At 34.2% G+C, this 18,783-nt stretch overlaps 1 pseudogene; it reads right to left on the bottom strand.

Moving 5' to 3' along the window:
- Positions 1-1,195: 1,195 nt before the first annotated feature.
- LOC130457477 (RNA polymerase II subunit A C-terminal domain phosphatase SSU72-like) overlaps positions 1,196-18,783 on the bottom strand; it is a 69,835-nt pseudogene continuing 52,247 nt past the window's right edge.

Here is an 18,783-nt window from a genome sequence, read left to right as displayed (position 1 = left end):
TATTGTCTTCTTCAGGATTCAAAAGAATAAGGAAGAGTCAGATCCCATCATGGACAAACCCAAATTGGGTATAACACCAGGGCTTTTGAATTAAGGCTATCTTCCAGACCTCTCTGTTTTCATTGTTGTCTACTCCAGTATCCGTTATCAGCAGAACATGTCTTTTGGTCTAAGCAGCAATTGGTTATATACAAAAATGAAAAGAGACCTTCAAACAGAATGAAGTACAACAGAGCTACACCTCTATGCCCCTTAAAATTACCAGATGTGGAGCTTAAAGGCATTTTCCAATTTGATGAGGAAGCTTTTGGGGAATAGGTACCCATTGTTCTGAATCTAAGGTTGATCCTGCTTAGAAGTTTCATAGTCATTAAAAAGTAATAGATCAAAGGAATATATTACACATACATCATGCAGAAGTAAATGACCACAGTAATTTAGTGTTTGAAAAATCTAAAGATTCAATCTTTTGGAAAGAAAACTCACTGGAAAATCTGGAATACAGAATAGCAGAAGCAAGGCAGAGACCAATATCTCAGTCCATTTAGCACAGTAAAGTCAAAATGAATACATGATTTAGAAATAAATGAAGACACCATGAACAATTTATGTGAGAAAAAAAAAACAAACAAACAAACCTGGAAAGACTTATGTAAAATGCTGCAAAGTGAAGTATGTATAACCATTAGAATGATGTACCAAGAAAATACAATGGTATATGATGATCAACTATAAATGAAATAACTATTATTAGCAATGCAAGGATACAGAACAACCCCAAGGGACTCACAATGAGAAAGATTCTCCGCTGCTATGGAAGGAAATGAAAGAATCTGAATGCATATTTATTTATTTATTTATTTTCTCCAGGAATTTTCTGTAGTGTCAATGATATGTATCTTCTTTTAGATTATGATAAATAAGGAAATATACACTTTATTATCACACATGTAAACTGTTTCATGTTATCTGCTGTCTGGGGAGGAGAAGAAGTTGGAAGAATTGATCCTAAGATGTCAATAAATGATTATTAAAAATGTTTCTCCATATGAAAAAAGAAAACTACAATACTAACTTTTTTCTTAAAAGAAAAATTCCTCATCATAATTAGTTAAAAACAAATTTACAATAAGGAAAAGTGAATTAGAAAAAATACTCTTTTTTAAAGTTTTGCTTTTATATATTTTTCTTCTCATTTTGTATGCACATTTTATTTGGACAACACTGCCTAAAGGTAGACTACTTGAAAGTAAAATTCAATCACCATGAAGAAAAAAAAATTAACAAAAGCAAATTTGGAGACTGTTGTCAGAGAGAATAGGGAATTATCAGAAAACTTGTGATACTTAACTCACTAAAAGAACCCAATGAGGTCTTCAATAAAAATATACAGTGTGAAATAGAGTTGGTTTTCTCCTTAAATTCCTTTAACAGATTGGCTATATTGTCTTCCATGTCTTCTGTGTCTTGTAAATGCTGACAGAGATTACAGATGGAAAAAAAAAAACCTCCTAGAATAATTTCTTCTTGGTTGTTTTCAATGCCGACATTAAAAACATCCACATCTACCCACTGCTAGGTCTCTTGTTCTCTGTAACTTAAATTTTCCATGACCTTGTCTTTATAATTCCATAGACTCTCTCTTCACAGGTAAGGATGAGATCAAGTGATCTTGACAATTCAGGAATCTATTTAGTACCAGATTAATTCTTTTATTTCTGCTCAACATGTGCAAAATCCTATTCAGTGTACTGAATGCCCTATCTTTCTGTAATCATTATAGATCTTCTCATAGGTTGTTTTGAAATAATAAACATTGGGCTTGTATGCTGATAATCCTGAGAGTGTAGCTTCCTGTTCCAAAGGATCTGACACAGAATCCTTGGATGCTGACAGTGTAGTGGGCCCCTCTGATACAGTTCTGGTTACTGGAACAAACAACAATATCTACATAGAGTTCATGGTGGTGGTAACAGTGAAGTTTATTGTGGGGTTGGCAATAACATGGGGAAGCCTTCAGTTGCAAGAACTCCTGAGTATCTCCTGCTCTTGTGCCTGGGGAACCAAGATGGTAGCCTGCATGAGTTAAATGAAGGTAGTGACCCAGTAGGACATGTAACAGGGAGAGACAGCAATGGAGCTACATCCTTGACTCTACTCTGAAAGCAAGATCTATAAGGATGCATAAGGACAGATTGAAAAGAAGAAATTCTGTCCATAACTACTCCCCTGGAGAGGGGGAGGAGGAAGAAATTATTGTCTGTGAAATGTGTCAAATCAGGAGAATGAGTCTTCCTGACTCTAGACCAGCACTCTATCCATCACTTAAGTGCTACATCCTTGAGGGTAGAGAACTCAGAGCATATCTGTTTTTTTTTCACTTTCTATTCCAGGTTTCTAAATGTTTTAAAGCTATGAACATTAAGAAGCATCACTAAAAATATTAGATGCAAAAATGTGTTTTTTGACAGCCTCATACCTTAGAATCATGGAAAAGCACCAATGTTTTCTATGTGTGATTTGGCTAGTATCTTTTACATGATTCTTTCTCAATTTCTGGGCTCAATTCATTGTCTTTTTATGATATTAATAACTTGTAAATACAAAATATTTTGCCTACACCTAAGCCTTCTGTCATCAAAGAAGAATATCAAATCTTTGAAGATAAGGTCCATTTCAGTTTTAGCTTTATTTTCCCAGAACCTACTAAGGGCCTTACACATACAGTAAAAAGTTATTTTTACACATACACATATAAAATAAGTATGTATGTATACATATTCACACACACATATATACACATATTTATATATACTTTCAATTTAATTGATCTACATACTGTACTCAGTATCTTCCATTATATTGTCTATTTGTTAAATGAAATCTGCTAGTGAAAATGGTATTGCTCTTAAGCAAATTTATTGAATTAATTAACAATATGATATGTAACTAGTTTCAGAAGACTTTGGTGATTCCTGGTAGTCAACATGAGTTTATTTGTTATTGTTATTCAGTCTTGTCAACTTTCTCTAGCAAGTTCAAAGTTCTTCTCTCCACTGACAAGATGGAGAATACAAGACAAAAAAGAGAGAGAGAGAAAGTGCCTTTGTAAACTCCTATTTGTTTAATCCATCTATAGCTTTAGATTGTTGGCTACTTTTAATTTCAGAGGAAAATAGGCTGAATAATGAATAAATATGCTCATACAATTACACCTTTCATATGCAAGTCATGGCTTGAAATATGGCATAATGGAAAGGAGATGTAATAGGGTAAATATTTCCTTTATAGGGTATTCACATGGAGATATTTCCTACAAATATCTTTATGAATACTAATGATGACTTAAAATAAGAGTACAATTCATTACTGAATTAAAAAATAACTTTAGAGAGAAAAATACATGAATATGGTATAGATTGAGGAAATGATATTCATATACAAGGAATACCTATCACTTAAAGGCAAAATAAATCATTTTTTTAGCATATAACACTTCTCTGGATACTGTATTCTCAGAGATTAAGAATCATATAAAATTATTAACTGAAATTGCACACATTTAAATGAAAAAAAGAAAATGTCATCCTGCATATAGAGAAGAAATGTACCACAAACCATCCAAAATTTAGTGCATCACCAACTGTATCATTATCATTATCAAAATCATTAAAGATAAAATATATATAGATTAGTTTAATAACTTTGTATTTATTATTTTTTTGCTAGTATATTTTGAGAGTGAGATGACTTGTCCCTACAAGAGCAAATTAGCAGAAGTAAATATTAGAGTCCATTTAGTCCAACTTATTCATATAATAGAAAGGAAAATAGAGGCCTGAAAAGGTTTTAGTGATTTAACCAAGTTCATACTGGTAAGTGTGATTAAATTTGTGGTTTCAAGTCAAGTTTTCTCACTCCAAATCTAATATTTTCAGCCATATCATCAAGCCCATCTAGGAAACTGTGATAGTGGTAATTGAGTAGTAAAACATTCTTACTTTTGAAAGTAAAATATTAAATATAATATTAATTTTTAAAAAGTTGTGGTCATGGTTTATTAAATTAACTCTCAAGTCACCAGTCAGTTAGTAGCTCTTAACAATTAAATTTTAATAAAAATGGAGATTAAAGGTAAAAAGAGGGAAATGTAGGAAGGACAGAAAATATCACCTAGATAAAATATCCTAAGCTGAATCAAGGAGTCAAAATCTGCAACCTGCTAAACCCCCAAATCCCACAAAAGCCCTTGATTGCACAGCCAGCACCAGTGCTCCCACTCAGGCCTGTATTGCACCAAACTCCACCCCAGAGAGCACTCTGTCCTCTACAGTAAGCACACAAAATGGGATGTTGTGTAAGAGGAGCTTGGGCAGGATGAGCCTGGAAAATGGATTCTATCTACACATTTCCCTCTTAACAAAATAGGACTGTCAACCTAAGAAAATACACTGTCTTTCAGAGAACTAGAATCTGATCAATGGCTTTTGCAAACATCAAGGAAGCTAATTCAGCCAGAGAAATCCTCATATAAGAAGACATTTTGTAATACACAAGCTGTCCTAATTTTCTAGAGCCTGGAATAACAAATTATCAATAGAGAAAACTAAGTGAGATTCCAGAAAAAAAATCACATTCAAGGAAAAATTAGTAAGTTCTCTATGAAAAAGTTCACTACTTGGATCTGAATTCAAGTTCCAGGACTTTGGGAAATCTAGTGAGAATGCAATCAACATATATGATGTAGCTACAATAAATTGAGCATTATGTTTCACATTATGAATAACTAAAGACACATATGTCCATATTGTGGGGAATATTAATTCTAAAGGTTGAGAAAATATGAACAGAAAAATAAGATAATGAATATATTAAAGGTATTTGGGGGAGGAAAACAAAGGTAGTTGGATAACTGCATAAGAAATCATAAAAAATTTCATGGGTAAAGTAATACTCTATTCAAATGTTAAAAGGGGAATACTGCCCTCCATGACTACCAAGATACATAAAAAATCAGATAGAAAACTTCAAGAACATTAAGTTCTCTTCCATGAAACTCATAAGTGGCTTGTCCTCGCACCTGGCTTAGATATGCTCTTAGATTATTTATAGAAAGTTATTTGTGAAACAGTGCCATCTACATTTAACCTCAACATCAGAAATTGACTAAAAAGTATCTCTTAAAGTAAACTTGGCACCAAGGGATAATGTGGCAACCAGAGCTAGGCATTTGGATCAGGCAATCATAGATTTAGAAATGGAAGGACACTAAGAGCACATCAAGTCTAATCTTTTCATTTTCTACTTAACCATAGTGAGGGGCAGAGAAGTTAAGTTGAGTAAATCCCTTCTGTCTTCTCTATTACTAAGAGTAATTTTGGAGAATTACAGAAATCTCATTTCCATGTAGACATGTAAACATTTTTACATCAATGAGTTCCTTAATTTTTTTTTCTTTCTTATTTACCCTTATTGGTTTCTCTTGTGTCTCATATTAGGACTTCAGAAATTTTGTTTGACTTATTCCTCAGGAACACTTGGAAATCTTCTATCTTATTGAATAACCATTTTCCCCCTGAAAGAATATATTCAGTTTTTCTGGATAGGTGACTCTGGGTTGTAAACCCAAATTTTTTTCCTTCTTCAATATCATATTCCATGACTTTAAATCCTTTAACATAGAACCTGCTAGGTCCTGTGTGGCCCTGATTATACCTTCATGGTATTTGAATGGTTTCTTTCTGACTGTTTGAAGTATTTGTTTTTGGCTAGGTGGCTCTCAAATTTATCAATTATATTTTGAGAAGTTGTCACTTGATGATTTCTTTCTGGAGGCAATCTGTGAATTCTTTCAATTTCAATTGCATTTTCTTATTTGAGGATCTCTGGGCAGTTATCTTTTATACTTTCTGGCAATATGATGTCCAAGAGTTTTTCTTGATCATGGCCTTCATGTAGTCCAATAATTTTCAGATTGTCTCTCCTATGTCTATTTTCTAAGTCAGTTTTTTTAAAATAAGATATTTCATATTTTCATCATTTTATTTCTTTGATTATGCTTTATTATTTCTTGATTTATAATGAAATCATTAGTTTATAGAAGGTCAGTTCTGATTTTTAAGAACTTATTTTCCTCTGTCAGTTTTTGGTTGTCTATTTTCAATTGGCCCATTTCTTATTTTATCACTTTCACTTCTCCTTCCCACTCTTCCTCTGTATCTCTTAATTAGTTTTTGAAATCCTTTTTGAGTTCTTCCAGAATCTCTGTCCAACCTATGTTTTTTTTTTCCTTTTGGACTTTGGGTGTGCTTCCTTTGCTTTCATGGTCTTTTTCTTTGTCTGTACCTTGTTCTTTGTTTCCATGTGTCCATAAATTTCTTTAGCTTTAGCTTGTTTGTTTGTTTGTTTGTTTTTTGGTTGTTGTTGTTGTTTGTTCATTTTTCCTATATAATTATAGGTAACTTGGGAATATGGTGTGATGGTCTGAGGGCTGAGAGCTCTGAGAGCCTCCTCCAGCTGCTGATTCAATTGACTTTGGAGATGCTGATAGCTTAAAAATTTGCCTCAGACTTAGGTGTAAACTTTTGATCTCACTCTGATCTTGATCAGATCAGGGGCTGATCAAATTCTAGCCCCAGATTTATAATCAAGTTTGTTTCTTTGTTTGTTTTTTTTTGTCTCACTATGTATTTGATCCAATCAGGCACACCCTTGATTGTCCTGTCTTGGAGCTCCACCCTGAGCTTTGGCAAAAACATGAGTATTCAGTATTTAGTACTATCAGCCACTCCAAAGTGTGAACCAAGTCCTTGTCTCAAACCCAGACTAGCATTTCTTTTCAGGGGCTTTAGACTTCTCCACAGGTTTGAAATGTCAAGGAGTATAGGTAGGTTTATACTACTCTTTTCCCTGTCAGGATTTTGTGGTATGGATGTTGGCTTGGGAATAGGGAACCAGGGGGAGCAGATGTAGATGGAGTGGGGGGTGGTTTGGTCTTCCCTCCTTGATAAAGCTTCTTGTTGGCTCTGCTCTCCTTTCACTTCAGTGCCGCTGATGTTATTTGCCTATGTTTTTATTTCTTGAAACTTGTTTCACTGTTTCCTTATTGATTATTTCATTCCTGTATTCATTTTGTGGTGATATTTTAATATTGGTTAGAGAGGATTCTCATGGTGGTACAGCGCTTCTCTGGATGACTCTATCATCTTGACTCCCCCCTTACCCCCAGATTGTTAGAATCCTCTTTTTGTAACACCTTAGTTCCACATTACTCTTCTAAACTCTAGAAATCCAGTTTCTGTGTTTAAAATTAACAATAAAAATAAAAACAATAAAAAACTTGAAGCTGCCTTCAGAACACTAGCACTAAATAATTAAGGAATTAAGAGTCATATTTTTTTTCCTTTTTCTTGGTCAAACCACACTTGGAGGACTGTGTTCAGTTCTGAATACTGTATTTTAGAAAGTACACTGATAGAGTGACAGATAAAAAGAATCATGCAGCACCCTTGAAATAGTGTAAATTGAATCAAGATGGTAAGATCTAGAGATGAATAATCTAAAGAAGCCTTAGAAGAATCATGTCAATTGTATTGAAGCATTTGAAGAACCATAATTTGAATGCTTCATTAAATTTGTTATATTTCATCTCATAAGTCCAAGGATGTCCACTGGAGACATTGAAATGAGATATTTTAGCTAGGAATCTGACAACATAAAGCATGCTGCCTCTGAATGTTATGGGTTCCTTTCCCTATGGGTATTCAATCAAAGTTTGATGATTTCTAATTGAATATATTTTCAAAGGAACATTTTTTTTCAGGTAAGCATTGATCCAGAACTCTGAGGTTCTTCTCAACTATCAATCTGAATGACTCTGTGTAAAAATAGACTTGAATCCAGAATTTAAATCCCCAGAAATCCTTGCTGCACTTCCCCAGAGTGCTTTGTAATCTCACTGGGTTCTCACCTGGGCTGAGAGCAAAATCATTATTTAGAGGGTCTCTGCCCATGGTGGGCTCTCTTCTCTTCCTGGCTCCTCTGGCAAATAGATGCATCTCATGATGTGAGTGAAATTTGGGTGGGCCTCATGGCCCACCTAGCATGTGCCTCTCTTGCTTGTATTTTCTTTAACCCTTGATCTTTAATAAACCTCATAAAAATAATACTCCTTGCAGAAACTAATTTCTACTTGCCTCAGTTTCCCTAAATTTTAACTGTTACATCTGTGAACAGGAAGTTAGACAACATTCTTAATTCACCATGTGTTTCCTCCACTGATGAATTTCCCAGACACATTTACAATTTGGGATTCTCAGAACATTTAGTTTGAGTTTATTAATGCTATGACACCTGATAAAAAAGCTATTTTCCATATCATTATAAGAAATTTTAATATAAAAGTAAGTGTCCAGTGCTTCTATCATAATCTACTTAACTATCTTATACTCATCTTGCTGTCTTATAACAATATTACTGAACTGACAGTATTGATGAGATGGATGTTTGATTTCAATTCATTCCTTTGGTCAATGAAAAGAGATATACCATGCATCAATGTCTCCTTTTTCTTTTCAACTTTGGACCCAGGTTATCATTTATCCATTTTAGTTAAGTTCTTGGAATATAGTATTTAAAATTCTCTCTCTTTTTCTCTCTTTTCTTCCTTCCTTCTTTCCCTCCTTCCTTCCTTCTTTCCTTCCTTCCTTTTTTCCTTCCTTCCTTTTTTCCTTCCTTCCTTCCTTCCTTCTTTCCTCCCTTCCTCCCTTCCTTCCTTCCTTCCTCCCTCCCTCCCTCCCCCTCTCTTCTTTCTTTCTTTCTTTCTTTCTTTCTTTCTTTCTTTCTTTCTTTCTTTCTTTCTTTCTTTCTTTCTTTCTTTCTTTCTTTCTTTCTTTCTTTCTTTCTTTCTTTCTTTCTTTCTTTCTTTCTTTCTTTCTTTCTCTCTCTCTTTCTTTCTCTCTTTCTTTCTTTCTCTCTTTCTTTCTTTCTTTCTTTCTTTCTTTCTTTCTTTCTTTCTTTCTTTCTTTCTTTCTTTCTTTCTTTCTTTCTTTCTTTCTTTCTTCCTTCCTTCCTTCCTTCCTTCCTCCCTCCCCCCCTCTCTCTCTCTTCTTTCTTTCTTTCTTTCTTTCTTCTTTCTTTCTTTCTTTCTTTTCTTTCTTTCTTTCTTTCTTTCTTTCTTTCTTTCTTTCTTTCTTTCTTTCTTTCTTTCTTTCTTTCTTTCTTTCTTTCTTTTTCTTTCTTAATATTGGAGTATTCCAATATTAATATTCTTACCACTGAGTCAAGGAGAATGAGAGAAGGTATATACAATGGAATGGTAGCAAGTGAGGGCAGTTTTGGTAAGGGGAATCACAGAGATAGTGATGGGAACAAAAAAGAATTGGCATTCCCTTTTCAGGACTAGTGATGATGTTTATTTTATTACAGGTATAAAAGGGAGAGGTATTTTAGCAAGTGTCTAAAGAGTGGAGAAATAAAGCATAACTAGTATTTGATACTAATAACCATTTCTTTATTTATGTATCAGACAGAGGGGAAAACCAGATTTTTCTAACCTGGAGGCCAGCTTTCTATTCATTACCCCAGACTGCCCACTTTCAATTCCCTACAGAACCACATATGGTGAATGAGACATCCTGGAGGCTGATTCATATGCTTATCTGTTATTTTGATTAAATGAATTAAAAGGCAATTTTTGTTTCTTAGATGAATATAGTTATAGGATCCTTTGCACAAGGCTAGTCATATGATCTCAAAAATATTTGGAACTCTTTTTTCAAAATATAGCCATTATGCAAATTTCATTCAGTTCTTTTCTAGTTTTCACATCCTTTATTATACAAGTGTTTCCTGAGCAATAATTTTCCCCCCATGAATGTGGGGCACTTTATTCTTCAGAAGTTCATAAAGAAGGGACAGCAAATGCATTTGAACAAATCAAACAAACCCATGAATGAGAATTATTTTTATTGTTAAACAATATATATGTAAATTTATACTAATTCAGCTCAGGAAATTATATATCGTGACACTTTGTAAATGGTTCTGATGACAAATACTGTCCTTTGTTGCATCAAAGTGAGGAAAATCATTACTGTTTCTTACTCCTGTGGCGTCTTTTTTTTTTGATACTTTCAATAGTTAGCAGTAACTCAAAGTCAAAAGATGCCAAGGATTAAAGGCACAAACTCTCTCCTTATCTCTCTCATTATAACATTTGGTTAGGAATACTATCTTGTGTAATAACAGAATTTTAAACATACTTAAATTATATATCTTTTTATTGCAAATACAATTTTTAAAAATAATACTGAGATTTTTAAGGGGTATGTGTGGATATATGTAGACTGTATATGTATATATATATATATACATATATATATATATAGGAAAAGCATTTTAATTTAAATATATAGTATCTTAACTTTCAAAAGAAATGTCCTCTTCAATCCAGAAAAATTGCTCATAAATTTAACTTCTTTCAATAGAAATTTGTCTTAAAATATACTTGTAAGGAAAAATAATCCTAATATTAAACTTTCCAGAAAATGAAGAATACTTGAGAAACTTGGAACTTCCTGATTCCATGGCTCTAATATGTTGGGAAATTCAATTATGATAACTATGCCTGTCTACCTATTGAATCTTCTGGCTTTGGGGACTAACTAGAAAACTATACAATAGCTGAAGGCAACTAGGAGAAGTGGTTAGATTACTTGATTCATGAAGTTCCTAGTTTCAATCCAGTCTCAGACAATGAATAGCTGGTGATAGTAGGCAAGTCACTTGGTCTTTCTGGGTCTCAGTTTCCTTAGTTATAAAATTGTGATAATAACAAAATCTCCTTCCCTTTCAGAGTTGTTGTGGCAAGCTATAAAAATTGTAGATATTATTATTAGTTTTCCAAGAAATGTGAATAGTGGTGGAAATAGTGGTTAAATTGCCTCAAGATTTCAAGGAAAAGGGGATGCCTGTTTCATTGTCCTACCAACCATTTAATGTTCCAAAGGTATCTTTGAATGGGATGACTAATGGAATGGGATGACTAAATGGGATAACTAATTACCATGTCAGGTATCTGCCTTCTTTGCCCCTGCAATGCTGATTAAAGAAAATGAAGTCAGTTTCCCTATAACTGTGTAACCATGGACACAACTCCAACTGTGAAATTCAGTCATCCTTGCCTGAGAAACAATACAGGCTCACCAATGTCACAATTTTGGGGATCAGGAACAATATTCAGCAACTACCTTTCTGGGTAAAGAAACTGGAATTCAATCCTTCATTCTAGAAGCCCTTTATTTTATAGCACATTAAAATATAAACATGCAATCCTTTTTTCTTTCCAAACTAATGTATGTGCCCTTAGTTCTTCTTTTGACATATTGAACTGGACTGTCTTTTCCTGCTGTCTACTGCCTAGAAGGTATTTACTCTTTTTGCTTTTTTTCCTTTTCCTCCACCTCAGATTTTTGAGGCCAAGGGGCTTTGGGGCTCATTACTTTGCTTTCTTCTTTGAATCTTCTGGTGGTAATTGGCATGCTCCACAGGGTCCTACTTCAGCTTTGTTGGGTTTGCTTCCACTTTATCCAGGCTTCCTCTGAAGCCGTAGTAGCCAGCTTTCTCCACTATCATCACCTCCCACTTAGCCTCCAACTCCTCTCTCTTCCATTTCTCATTCTCCTTTCAAGGATTTCACACTGTAGTTATTAGAGTGGGTAATTTCACATAGGAAATATAGTGGGAATAATAAATCCCATTAAGTAAATGGCTACTACTCTAAGCAATATAATGATATTACATATTCCTGTTCATAGACCTTTATGAACTGATAGAGATAATTCAAAGTAGAATTTATTTTAATAGCATTTCCACAATTTTTTTTTGTAAAAACAACTCTAACATTCTAATTTTCCTTTGTTTTGATTTCCAAATCCTCTGCCTTCCTCCCTTCCCCTGCCCAATCCTTGTGTCAGAAGGCAATATGATATAATTTTTACATGTGTAATCATTTAAAACATTTTCTATATAATTGTCATTGTTATTTTAAATGGAATTCTCTCTGTCTTATTGATTGACTTTGTTGATAATATGTTGTAAGGTTGATGAATAAGGTGTGTTGATGTTTTGCAAGTTTGCTAAAATTGCTAATTATTTAAATTAGTCTTTTGTTGATTATCTATGATTTTCTAATTATATCATCATATTATCTACAAAGAGTAATAGCTTAGTTTCTTCAGTATCTGTTCTAATCCCTTCAACATCTTTGTTAAAGCTAGCATTTCTTGTACAATATTGAATAATAATGAAAATAATGGCCATCTTTGAATTAGGCATAGGGACCCAACATGGACTTCAGTCTTTTTCATGTAGAGAAAAGTCTAGTTGATTTTCTTATTAAATGTCTGAAGAAGTTCTAGCTCCTTGTCCAGGTTACTTCCTATATTGTATACACTGACAGAGCTTGCAAATGACAAAGGCTTCTGTAATGGCTTCTTGTTTGGGCTGTATTAACCACATAGACTATTTCTGGTGTGAGTTTCAAAACTATTCCACCCTATTCAGACCATTCTTTATAAGATCAAATTTAGCTATTTCCTGATGGATAACAATAGAGATATTGGAATAACAGAATCAGGTCTTGGAAACTACATTCTCCACCCTACTCAGTGTAACAAGATTAAGAAGGGCTGCAGCAAACTCAAGGTTTAATTATTTGAGAATATGACCTTCAACAGACATGTGCAAAAAAGTATAGACCTCTGCAGTCCTAAGTCAAGCTTGAGCCACCATTTGCACACGTGAGATGCAGGAAATGAGGTAGAGAGCAGCCTCTGGAGTTCTCAGAACTTCCTGTGAGGAGGGCTAGAGTGCAGTTGGATGCTGTATCCTGAGGTTGGAGGAGCCCGGCTGACTGTTTTCCTTCAGACTGGTCACGTGAGTGATAAGGACTGACCACTTTCCCTGCCTTGGCTCTCCAAGGCCTTAATGCCCACTTTGGCTCATTCCAAGCCAGAGGGGTTCTGAGTTAAACTTCTTTCCCTCTCTCCCTTTTTCCTTCTTTCCCTTTTTCCTTTCTCTCTCTCTCTCTCTCTCTCTCTCTCTCTCTCTCTCTCTCTCTCTCTCTCTCTCTCTCTCTCTCTCTCTCTCTCTCATATTTTCTTCCTCCTGTTGTAATTAAAACACCATAAAAATTTGGCAGCTGACTTAGGTATTTTTATTATTTGGGATTTCCTTGGTGACCATTTAAATTTAGATTGTTTTTCAGTCTCAACCATAATATTCACCTTTTCACTGGTCAATGTGTACAAAGTGCCATTCTGGGTATAGAATGTCCTTTCTTTCTGAAGAAGATCATTGTAGAATGTACCGTGCCTTGTTATGGAATGATGAGAATTGGGTTTGTATACTGCTATTCCTTGGAGTCTCTTGCAACTTCTTATTCCAAAGGATCTCACATTGAATTCTCTTCTGCAGAGAAGACTGTGGGCCTCCATGTGATATTCTGGTTACTGGAATAATCCTCTGCTACTCAGATGTAACAAAGGTTTAATGGCAATGTAAATGAGGATGAGGCTGGACATGGCAGTGACAAGTGGAAACTTTGGGTGACAAGGCTCAGGGAAAGCTTTGAGAAATAAGGTCCTGGATCTCCTCTTCTGCTACAGGGTGTTGAGAACCACTTATGGAGCTTGGAATATTGCTAGTAAATTTAGTAGCTTCATTACATCAAAGTAGTGATAGTAAAAAGAGGGAAATATAGGAAAGAGGTAAAGAGTTGCTTGGTTAAATACCCTAGTTGCCCTTCAATGGATTTAAGCTCACCACTGACAGAGGTTCCCTCAGGTTCCAAGCTCCAGTCAGAAGAGTTCAAGAGAGAGCCAGAGCAATGCCTTGGTCTTGCCTTATAAGAAATTTTCTCCACCCACTAGCTCTCCCAAATCGCATCTCAGGAACCAATCATAGTTCCTTAATTTGGCTGGCATTGCCCAGTGGGGCAGTGCCTGTGTGATCAGCTTCTCATCTTGTTGGTTTCAACTTCCCTTCCTTGAGAGTCTCTCTATACTTGCACATCTCAATGGTAAAGGATTTTCAGGTCCTTGGTGGAAGATATCAAACAAAATGACAATGTGGAGGGGAATTCCCTTCCCACAGCATCCACAGTCAGCCACACCTTGACCTACCTTCTTGAGTACTCTGAAAGGAAGACCTGTAAGGGGAAGTTAAATATAGAGCAGGCAGTTTCCAAAGTAGGTTCTGTCAGAGAGACAACAATGGGACTGATTGCTTAAACTAAACTGAAAGTGCATTTGCCTTTGGCCTGAGGAGGCACTGCTTAAGTACAAAGGATAAAAAGGGAGTTATTCCTTCAATCACTCCCTCTTCAACCAGGCTCAGGGTGGCATTATTGAAAGACTTGAGGTTAGGTGTCAACTCAGGAACATGAGTCTCCCTGAATTTAGCACTCTGTCTATTATTACCTATACACCACCTGGCTACTCCAACCTTGAGTAGGAAATCATTTTTCCCTTTGTATCTCAGTCTTCTAGCATAATTCCTGATAGAGCAGGAACTTATATATTCTTATTGAATTAATGATAATGTGAACCATGGCATTATTATCGAGACCGGGAATGATTGTATAAAATGATATCTAGACTCTCCAGTTTCAGTTGTTTCTTATTTTTCTGAATTTATAATTATCTTAAGAAGGATTTTACTGCACTTATATGAATATATAAATATATATTATATCTATATCTTTATATTTATTACTAGAAAATATGTAAATGTGTTAATTTCATGTCAATCAACAGGGAATCTATCTTTTCTGTATTTTCCTCTCATGCAATCTTTTATACCCAATATATTTACTGAAAAAATAATCTTTTGCACACAAAAACACAGAGAGAGAGAAGAAAAAAAAGGATCAAAATGGCATAATAAACGAACTGTAGTGATTTGAATAAGTAATATCTTGGTTATTGTGCTACAAGATTGATTTCTTCATCTATAAAATAAAGTATTTGGACCAGACAGATCCTATATTTCCTGTCACAGTCATAATATTTGACAATGAGATCCTATCTCAATTAACCCTCCTATTTAACTAATTTTATAATATCATATATGCATTCTGTTTTGAAGACTTATTATAGGAATGATTCTCAGCTATGTTAAAATAATGTATTTATTCATTCATACTGAAAATCAAAATATTAAATGACTTTACCATTTGGAGTCAAAAAGTCATGGGTTCACATGTTGCCTTTATTAATATCTCTTACTGATCAAATCACTTTACCACTTCTATAATCTCATTGATTCAGTTGAAAAAATATAGTAATTTATTTTTCCAGGCTGGGGGGTGTCATCATGGAACATTGACACATTGAAACATATACTTTAGCAGAAAGTATATCCAATAGACATTACAATGGCACAGAGGATTGCTAAAAAGGTTGTCTTGTCATTGGCACAAGTTATTTAGCAAACCTAGATGGATGGAATACTGGTCTGGGAGTCAGGAAGACCTGAATTCAGAACTGTTCTCAGATATTTACTACATAGATATGTAATCATGGAAAAATCATTTAACTTCTATTGATTTCAAATTCCTCATTTGAAAAATGAGGATGACAATAATATATACATTCCAGGGTTGCAAGAATCAAATGAGATAAAAATTATAGAGTATTTAGGACAGTTCCTCACATATATAAATTGAATATATATGTATGTGTGTGTATTTATATGTTTATATGTAATATGTATATATATATATGTATATATATGCTAATGCCTATTGCTGTTGTTGTTTCTCTTTGAGGAAACTGAAAAACAATTCTATTTGAACATGTGCAGGACTTCTTGAAGCATGATTTAGAAGATTGCACCACCTCTAAAATTGAATTTTTCAGGTCATCCTAACCAGGCACTGAATAGATGATTTTCCCCCATATTCCATCTAAACTTTTAAATTTCTGTATGAAACTTTAATTTTTATTGCACTTCACTTTAGTCTTATTTCATTCAGATCAACTACTATGTATTGAGTTCATTATAATCCTGTCATTCTATACACTGTATAAAAAAAGTTCAAAATGAAATAATTGTTACTCCCTTCTTTCTTACTCCTCACTCCAAATAGATGACATTCTCCTGTTAGAGGACAAAAAGGAACACAGAGACATCAATATGAATCAGATATAAACTACTTCAAAATAATTTTGAGAATGAGAAAGCATCATTTATTTGGCATAGGAAGATCAGGAAAGATCTTTCCCTGGAGGTGACATTCCACATATGACGAAATTCTGAATCACAATTAGAGGGGAAGAAATAAGTCCAACCTAGAAAGGAGAACTAGTTTTCCAAAAGCTAGGAAGTAGGAAATGAAATATCTTTTGGGGAAACCATTAGTACAGTCATTTGATTGCATTAGAGAATACTCAAAGAGAAGACATGAATAATTTGGAAATCTCTGAAGAAAAGAACCTTAAGTATGAGGTATATGCATGTGTGTATGTGTTTATCCTAGAGACAAAAGAAAAGTCATTAATATATTTTGGAGGGGTTGAAGTGTCATGATGTCAGATCTGGGTTTCAACAATATAGATTTACAGCTAAATGATATACGGATTGAAGAAGAGAAAGGATGAAGTCGGGGGGGGAAAAAGAACTAGTATTATGCAATTTCAGTGGGTCAGGTTAGAGATGGGGAGAACTGTTCACCATATCATCATAGCAAAATTCTTTAAGTACTACATCTCCCTACCCATGTTGTTGATTAGTCAGCCTTGCTTGTTCTTTGTGTGTCTACCCAGTTCCTGGGCCACAAATCGTACTTTTAAGTGGATATAAATGCCAACATTATTCTCACTTCAAGGACGGTAATAAGTGCCCCAATTTCCCCAATCATGGATTGATAGTGTATTCATCTCCTAGCAAACAGAATGCTTACAGCTCTCTAATTTTCACTTACTTATCTTAGAATGACTTAGAACTACCAGAACAACTTGACATTTTAGCAGTTGGTTATAAATAAGATGAATGGGGACAATGATGAGCTCCCGGCTAACATGCCCACAGTAAATACTCCCTCCAGAGAGCTGTTTGTTGAAGTATTGACTTAAACCCAAGATACTTATCAGCAATGCCCTTGTAACAACCCTGTTCTGCCAAAGAGAATTAACTTGAGATTAGAAGTGGGAGTAGAATTTGACTCATGGATATTCAGAATATGAAAGGGATCACAAACCACTTTCCATGAATGAATCTACTCTAAATGGAATATAATGGTTATATATATTTTATGTTCTCTTGAGAAGTCAGACTAACAGATAAGTAAGGAAAAAGATCAAGGAAGGTAGGAAAAGGAGGAAAGTATGGAGAAATAAATGAAAAGACAACAGGAGGGGAAGGAAGGAAGGAAACAAGGAAAGAAAGAAGAATAGAAGAAGGTATGAAGAGGAAGGAAAGAGAAATCACGGGGGAGAAAGAGTAAGAGAAAGATTAATGTTTTAAGCTTTGATTAGGTATCTTTTGCATGGTATAGTGGATATAATGATGCAAAGATGAAGATTTTGAATAATCAACAAAGCTATCCACAAACAATTATTCCATGATTCCAATATATAAACATATATGCTAAAGTAATTGGAGAATAATTACAACTATGAAAAAACTTTAAAAATAGGGAAAGGACAACATAGTTGAAACTGTTGGCCATAAGGAATAAGATAATTCAGGGAATAGAGGACTTGTTAAACAAAGTAAGATGATCTAATTACCAAAATATCAATTAATCAATCTATTAATAAGTATTTATTAACTTCCTGCACTATGTCAAAACACCATGCTAGCAAAAAAAACAAAACTGAAAGAATACTTGCTTTCAAAGTGCCTATATTTTGCTTATAGAGGCTACATTAAAATAAGTAAATATAGAGAAAATTAATGTAGAATAAATACAAAGTAAATTAGGAGGGATTCATTTCATGGGGGAAATAAGACTTCATGTAAAACATCGCACTTGAGAAAAATGTTGAAGGAAATAAGTAATTTTAAGAAGCAGAAATGAAATGGAAATATATCAAAGGCATTGTAGTTAGGAAATGCCAAGGTATGGAGAGGGGAAATGAAGTGTCATGTATGAGAAGGAGGAAGAGGATCAATTTGTCTGTAACATACAGTGTGTTAAAGGAAATTATATGTAATATATTTGGAAGTGTATGTGGGGACTAGGTTGAGAGGGAATGTTAAAGTGAATACAGTAGCTAATTTTTAAACTGAGAGACAATTTGGACTTAGTGAAATTTATTGTAGAGATAGTCATGTGATAAGATTTTTTTTCTTTGGGAAAATATTTGTAATTGTATAGAATAGGAATTGGGGAAGGGAGATATTACAGTCAATTAAGAGATTAATTCAATTAAGAAATTAATTCAATAAGATACAATAGTCAATAAGAGACAGTACTGTGATTTCATCAAGGTAGGGAGCTCTCATTTTCTTTTGAAAATGTCATTACCAATTCAGATTGGCAATTTGGTCTTTAATTAGTATATATGATGGAGAGAAATTGAATTAATTTTTTTTTATTCTAAGTCCCATCTTCCACCTGTCAGGAAATATAATCATTCATCACATTTATCATCATCATCATCTTTATTGTCACTGAGATAGGAAGCATTTTTTAATACATGTAAGTAGTGGCAGCAAGGTGGCTTAGTGGATAGAGAGTGGGGACAGGAGATGAGAGGTCCTGGTATCAATCTCTCT

This window comes from Monodelphis domestica, chromosome 1, assembly GCF_027887165.1.
Source record: "Monodelphis domestica isolate mMonDom1 chromosome 1, mMonDom1.pri, whole genome shotgun sequence".
Lineage (NCBI taxonomy): Eukaryota > Metazoa > Chordata > Mammalia > Didelphimorphia > Didelphidae > Monodelphis > Monodelphis domestica.
The sequence above is the reverse complement of the archived record's forward strand: the minus strand, read 5'-3'. Positions and strand labels throughout refer to the sequence as shown.